General features: G+C 48.0%; 1 long non-coding RNA gene across 1 annotated transcript; it reads right to left on the reverse strand.

Annotated features, from left to right (window-relative positions):
- Positions 1 to 814: 814 nt before the first annotated feature.
- Positions 815 to 7703, reverse strand: LOC115838307. Its single transcript, XR_004033316.1, has 3 exons — positions 7346 to 7703; positions 4517 to 4792; positions 815 to 982 (listed from the first exon to the last, which is right to left on the reverse strand). It is a non-coding gene; the product is annotated as an uncharacterized LOC115838307 (long non-coding RNA).

The following is a 7703-nucleotide window of genomic DNA, read 5'->3' on the forward strand; positions in this document are numbered from 1 at the left end:
CTTGCTGATAGGAATATTTTAATGTTACCGCTTAAAGGTGAGTTTGCATTTTAAAAGGAGCTCTTAAAAATCAGAGGTTCCAGGTCAGGAGATTGAGAACAACCTGGCTAACACGGTGAAACCCGGTCTCTACTAAAAAGTACAAAAAATTAGCCAGGCGTGGTGGCACACTCCTGTAGTCCCAGCTATTCAGGAGGCTGAGGCAGGAGAATCGCTTGAACCCGGGAGGCAGAGGTTGCAGTGAGCCAAGATCGTGCCACTGCACTCCAGCCTGGGTGACAGAGCGAGACTCCATCTAAAAAAAAAAGTCAGAGGTTCCATGGAGAACTAAATAAATGCAATACATGATAAGTGAGAGACAGAATTTCAAACTTGGTGAAAGGCAGTGGGGGAGATATTTGAGAACGTGTCCATCCTGGCATCCCTCCAGCCCACTTCCTGAGTTTCGCCCTCTTCTCATGAGCCCAGACATGACAGAGGGCATTCTAGCAGAGAAAGGCTCACCCTGCCTCTGAGAGGATGCAATGTCAGGACCACTGTCCTCTTCTGCTTCCCATACCTCAGCATCCTCCTTACCCTGGGGCTCCCAGCAATGGCTGGAAGGTTGGAGAAAGGAAGTGGAACAGAATGCTCCCATAACACTCACCTTGCCCCTGTCACTTTGAGTCTGTGCCTCTCCTGCCATGTTCAATGGCCTGCTCCCCTCCAGGTGCCAAAATGACCCAACCAAGCCCACAGTGACACGAAAACAGGAGCCTAGGATCATGGGTCTCTTTCTTATATGGAAGAACAAGAATGATGGTCTCACCCTTTGGGATGACACAGTCTTTTGAGTTGGGACGTGCTGTCTTTGCTTCTTTTCAATGGAGACCACAAGCCTCTGTGGATAAGAACAGGCTGTCAGGTCACGCTGGTCCTGTGGTGTTTGTTTTTAAAGCCACGAGAATCAATCTGATTCATGTCTTTAATGATTCAGCCTTCCCTGTAATTGTGAGGGAGGAGAGGTTTGTCTTGCGGCCTCCACGTCTCCCTCCTTGTTACTTACCCTTCTCCCATCCATTGCCATAAATTGCACCAATCCTAAAGGCAGTGGCCCACACCTTTGTGGTAATGTGTCACCCTCCCAGGAGTCTTCACACTGTTAAAGAGCAAAGCAGTGAGGGGACACTGAAGGACAGTGCCTTTTGTATGAAGAGGGCCATTTGGGGATGGGGGTGAGGTTGGATGGCTTCCAGTCTGCCCTCCACTATCTCTGCTCGGAACTGATGCGGGTGGTGGGCTTTCCTGCCAGGAGCCCCATCTGCCAGCCAGAGAGGGCCTGAAGGGCAAGGCTCAGGGGCTGGCAAGGGCAAAGGCAGGTCGAGGGCCCAGTGAAGTGGCCACAGGGACCAGATGCAAGGAAATCGTCATGCCCTGCCACCAAAATAAACTTCAAAGGCAGTGATAAGATAGACAGGCTGGGTAATGACATCCCAGAGCTTCCTTTCATCTCAGCATCTGGAACCCTGAAAACATTCATTACACCTTCCTCCCTTTGAATGGAGGAGGAATCGTGCAGTTGTCACTGGGGCAGGACATCTCAGGCCCCTGGGAAAGAGCCCTGGGCTGGAGCTAGGAGTTCCGTGGGGTTCCAGCCTCAGCCCTGTTCTTAGGCAAATTCCTTAACCTGAGTTTTGGTTTTGTTGTGTTAAAAATGGAAATAATAATAATAATAATAATAAAAAACAGGAAACTTTGGGAAGCACTTGGCTCCAGGTATAGTATGAGGGCTGCACCTGCCTTATCCCGGGAGGCCCACACAGTACCTTAGGAGACCAGGGTGGCCACAGAGCCCATTCTGCAGATCAAAAAGCCAAGTCCTTGAGAGAGTGATTGACCTTGCCAGTAAGTAGAGATGCTGATGTATGAATGCAAGTCTGCTGGCTGCAAAGGCAGGGCTGATAGGCTGAAAAGAAAGTCTAATAAGTGGAGGTTCTTCAGAAAGTTCTGCCTTACACAGAAGTCAGGGGCAGGTGAGGGACCAGAGTCTGGGCCCATCCTGCCTTCCACACCAGGTCAGGCTGTGGCATCTCAGGGCCAACTTCCCTGCTGCTGGTGCTTGTGCAAGATTTAGTCAGATTTCTAGGGACTTGATGATGTGGAAGGAACAGCATAGAATGTCCTAGACTAAAACGTTGTCTTGTTCCTTTCAAACCCCTCACATGGCTTCTTAAACCTTCAGCCTAGGAAAGCCAAACCGCTCTAGCCTTAATCAGTTCTGGGAACGCAATCACCACAGTGGGAAGAAAATTTTAACAACGTCCTTCTGTGGTGTTGCTTTCTACCCGTCCCTGGGGCCGAGGAACATTATTTGATGGTGGAAAAAAAAACTGGGGGTGGGGAGGGGAAGTGTCTTTTCTCCTTTTGCTATTGGAAAGGAGATTGATTTTTGTAATGAATAATGATACACTTTAAATTAATGCCATCAAGATTCCACAGCACCATGGCCTGATCCTTGCTCTAGTACCTGTGAATGACCAGCCAGGAAAGAAAGCCCTCCAGGGCCTTGTGCTCTCTGCACCAGGAAAGGCAGCCCCTCAGAGTGCCTGTGGTTTCAGAGCTTTCTTTCCCTAAGCAGGTTTGCTGGGCACCGGGCTGAGCACCGCAGTTACACTGGGTGGAGGATGGTGAGACCACCCCTTCTGGTAGTGAGCCATGGGAGACCACACTTGCACTGAAGGGCCAGATGAGGAGTAGGTGAGGTGGGCACAGGAACACAGGATGGTCAGGACACCGGATGGTGTCCTCAAGTCCAGCAAGTGAGCCTGGAGGCATAGTTAGGGCCAGATCCAAAAGGTATCCTTGCAAGTCGTGTTGAATGAGTGGCGTGCCCAGTGAGGCACGGGCAATCTTGAAGGATTTTTTTTTCCTCTTTTTTTTTTTTTTTTTTTGAAATAAGGTTTCATTCTGTTGCCCAGGCTGGAGTGCAATGGCACGATCTTGGCTCACTGCAACCTTGACCTCCCTGGCTCAAGTGGTCCTCCCACCACCTCAGCCTCCCAAGTAGCTGGGACTACAGGCGTGCACCACCAAGCCCCGCTAATTTTTGTATTTTTTGTAGAAATGGGGTTTTGCCATGTTGGCCAGGCTGGTCTTGACCTCCTGGGTTCAAGTGATCTTCCTGCCTCAGCCTCCGAGTAGCTATAGGTGCAGGCCACCACGCCTGGCTAAATGAAAAAATAAAAATAAAAATAAATTTTTTTTTTAAGAGACAGGGTCTCACTATGTGGTCCAGGCTAAATCTGGAAGGATTTGAGGCAAGAATGTAGACGAATGTAGAAAACCTGGTTGATTCCTGTGTGAGAAGAGTGCCCCTGGGAGGCCTTGTGGCAGGACAGCAAGGCTGGGAGGGTGCTGCCAATTCACCAGATATAAATGACCCAATTCCCTGAACACAGAGATAAGTATTATTTTTAAGCTTTTTGTTCAACTTTCTGCAAAAGAAACCACCGTCTATTGAACATTCTATGTCACTAGTGAGAGTTTAAGACATAAAGCAAGATTTCCTCAAAAGATAGTCATTGTTTTGTGATTGCCATCTGGGGCTGGAGTATAAACTTGAGGAGATGAAATCAAACATTCATCACAGGATTTCAAAATCCTTTTCTAATTTCAAATTGTGACTGCTTGTTGGTCTTCATTTAGGGACTCACTTGGTGGTTATAATAATAATGACAGCTGACACCGAGCACTTCTTCCATGTCCTGCTGGGTTCTAGGAGCTTTATTTATTTAATTTAGACAGGGTCTTGCTCTGTCCCCCAGGCTGGAGTGCAGTAGTGTGATCTTGGCTCACTGCAGACGACCTCCCAGGCTCAGGTCATCTTCCCACATTAGCCTCCTGAGTAGTTGGAACCACAGGTGCACGCCATCATGCCCAGCTAATTTTTTTATTTTTATTTTTTTTGTAGAGACGGGGTTTCACCACGTTGCCCAGGCTTTTCTCAAATTCCTGGGCTCAAGCAATCCTCTCACTTTGGCCTCCCCAAATGCTGAGATTACAGGTCACCACGCCCAGCCTAGAAGCTTTAAACAGATCAAATTGTTTCATGTTTAACAACAACCCAAAGAGCTGGGCATCACGATTGGTTTTTTTGTTTGTTTGTTTTGTTTTTTTGAGGCAGAGTCTCACTGTGTCGCCCAGGCTGGAGTGCAGTGGTGCGATTTTGGCTCACTATAGCCTCCGCCTCCCAGGTTCAAGTGATTCTCCTGCCTCAGCCTCCCGAGTAGCTGGGACTACAGGTGCCTGCCACCATGCCCAGCTAATTTTTGTATTTTTAGTAGAGACGGGGTTTTGCCATGTTGGCCAGGCTGGTCTCAAACTCCTGACCTCAGGTGATCCGCCCGCCTTGGTCTCTCAAAGTGTTGGGATTACAGGCGTGAGCCTCCCACAGGTGAGGGCATTAAATAACCACACAGCTAGCAGTGGCAGAGCTGGGACTTGAACCCAAGCAGCCTGGCTCCAGAGCCCCACTTACCTGCCCTCTCATGATATAACATGCTCAGGACAGGCCAGCAGGTAGTGGTACCAAAATGCAGGCAGGTTCTTTACCCGGAAGCATATATGCAAGGTTTTGTGTCTGTGTTCATTTTCCTGGAGAGAGAGTCTAGCTCTTGACACCTTCTTGATCCCAGTGGGTTAAGAGCCTCCAACAGTAACAGTCAGGAGCCCCAAGGTCTAGCACTGGCTCTATCACTAAGCAGCAGTGTGACGTCGGGCAAGCTGCTTCACCTCTGTGCTTCAGTCTCCTCATCTGTAGAATGGAGGAAAGCAGTAAACTACGTGATCTCAACTTCTTCCAGCTCTAATGTTCTATAGCTCTGAATTAGTTCTATAAATGTCTGAGCCTCTACCCTGCATAAGCTAAGGTGCCTTGCTAGGTCCTGGAGTGACAAGGAGGAAGAAGCGCACCCTGCACCTCAGAGGAGCTTGCCTTCTCATCCAGGAAAACAGCCACTAGGTCTTGTCTCCCTCAAGGACAGCTGGGGCTGAGAGAGGAAATAGCACCATGATGTTGGGATAGCACCCTGGGGTGACAGGAGCCACAAAGCCTGTGAGCTGGGTTTTGGACCCAGTCACCCCCTGGGTATTAGGACAACTCTAGATGCGTCTCGGGGAGGCCTCAAGAGGGAAGTGCTTGCTGTTCTGTCACTATGGCTGTGTGGAGCCCAAACAGTGAGTGGAAAGAAAGTAAGAGACATGATCCCATTTGCCCCGCAAGCTGGCTCATGGGTTGTGGGTGATATTTATAGACAATACAGCTAGGATAAAGCCCAGAGCAAAAGGCCAGGTCAGCAAATGCTGCTGCCTCTAGTGACAGTGATGAGAATTGTCACACAGAGGCCGGGATTCGAGACCCATGGTATTCTCCCAGGAGTGGCAGTGTTTGGGAGATGGCTAACAGATACGATGAAGGTGCCTCCCTAAATGCATTGAGGAAGTAGCCACCCAAAAGTGCAATCTGTGGCAAATAAGTTGTCATCCTGAGCCGGATCACCTCTGGGTGATCTGATAAAGTTAGTTTTCTAGCCCTACAAGGGAGAAAGCCAGAATGACAGTGACCCAACAACAGGCCAGCGCACTTCCTGCCTGTCTGTATCATGCTCCAGTGCCAAAGAGTGGGAGGGAGAGCATTGCTACGGCTCACCATTAAGATTTTAACACCACGAGAGGGTTCCTGGTGTCACTGAATGTCAGTATCACCGTGAGGAAATTCTTGCAGCCTTTAGACCCCAGTGAAGGCAAAAGGAGGCTTTGCTTTTTCCAGCCCTCGTTAAACTGACAAATCAACCAGCTGTCTTAGACAAATCTTGGCAAGCGTTTGTCTTGCCTTGTTTATAATAAAACATCTCCCACCCAAGCCTGTGGTCAGGTTTTGTTTTTTAATGAATGGGAATGAGGATGTTGCACTGCCTTCTCAGGAACTTCACAGAGAGTCACTACCGTTTCCTGATCTCTCCTTGGGACTTCAGGCAGCGATACTGACCTTAGACCCCGATAAAAGGGGCTTGGGTCCTGTGCCTCAGAGGGCCCTGCCTGACCCTTTCTTTGGCCATGCCTTTCATGAGGGTGGAGTGAGCGGGGCCAAGGAGACACGCTCACCTGGTGCTACACTGTGCCCTGGTGATCTAGGACCCCAAATTCTCTGCCCAAACAGCTGCAGTCTACTTCTAGGGTCCACACAGGTTCTTCCCAGAGTTCATTTTTCCAGGGACTCACAGGGTGTCCAGAAAGCAGCCATTTGCCTGGGGGTATGGATGAAGACTGGACATGTGCTCTGGGTGTCCACATGTGTGCTCACAAGGCCACCTGTGTCATGGGATGGACACAACATTGGGAACAGAAGGATAATGGTCCTCTCCCCACACTGCCATTTTCCTCTGGGGAGCTCCAGCAAGTCTGAACTCTACATTTGAACCTAGCTTTCTAGCTCATGATGAATTTGTAAAAGTAGGAAGATAGAATATATTTAACTTAAAATGTTTAGCTTGATGTAAAACTCTTCGATGTCTAGAGTATTGAGCCTCCAATGATATGCAAACCCTGCACTGCCAAAGGTTCAGAGCAGTTGTGTTGGTCAGAAATGATCTTTGTTGTATGCTGAGATTGTACAAAGCAAAGACCCACCTCTAGAGAAGCACTCCTGTTCCTAACTCTGAAGTCAGGATATTTTGAACAGGTAAAACAATGTAAACTGAGATAATCAATTTTAAGTTTATTTTAGAATGATGCCAATGATGTGAGTGTGGCTGTGTGTGTGCATGCATATTTGGATGTGTGCAGTTGTGTGTCTGTGTGTGTGTGTGTGCACATGTGTTTGTGTGTATGTGCATGCATTAGTTTTAAAAAATAGTAGAAACCAATGTCTAGAGGTCTGAATCAGTGGAAAATGTTATGGTGTCCCCACTGAAAAGTTTAAAATTAAAATAATCTTAAATCATCAAAAATTATTCCCCTAGATTCTGATTTTTTTCCATATTGATTATTTCCCTGTTTTGCAGATGAGAAAACTGTGGCTTGGAGACGTTAAGTGACTTACCCAAGGGCACAGAGTTCATGAACCGGAATCAGGGTTCACGCCAAACAGTGTGGCTCTGGGGCCCCGGGCTCCTGTACACTATTCTGCATGATCTCTTGGCCTGGAGAACAGACCCAGGTGGACTGGGGCCATCACTCTGGATGCCCAAAAGATGAGGACTTCTTAGGAAGTTGGGCAGCAAGCACTAGATATTATTAATAGATGCCAATAGCTGCTCAGACATAGTAATCAAATGAATTCTAAGGTCTTGAATGTAAGGAGACTCACCACTTATCCTTCATCCCTTTGCCTGTGACAAGAAGAGACCAAGGTTTGTGATGGTACTGCTGGGGGCTGCCTGCCGGAAAAAGGAAGGCATCCTGCTTGGACCGGTTTCTGCAGAGGAAGGAGAGAAAGGAAACGTCGTCCCCTGGTGGGCATCGTTGGTAGCGGCAGTAGGAAGCCCACCAGCGTTAGGTATAAGGAGGATGTTAAGGCAAGGAGGTTTCTCGTGAATTATCATGTTGTAACTATCGCATGGCCATGTAAAAGGAATGTGCATTCTGCCTAAAGGATATATATGCGTCTATTAAATCAAGATGTTTTTATTGTTACATTCTTCAAATCCTCTATATTCATATATAAA

This window comes from Nomascus leucogenys, chromosome 14, assembly GCF_006542625.1.
Source record: "Nomascus leucogenys isolate Asia chromosome 14, Asia_NLE_v1, whole genome shotgun sequence".
Lineage (NCBI taxonomy): Eukaryota > Metazoa > Chordata > Mammalia > Primates > Hylobatidae > Nomascus > Nomascus leucogenys.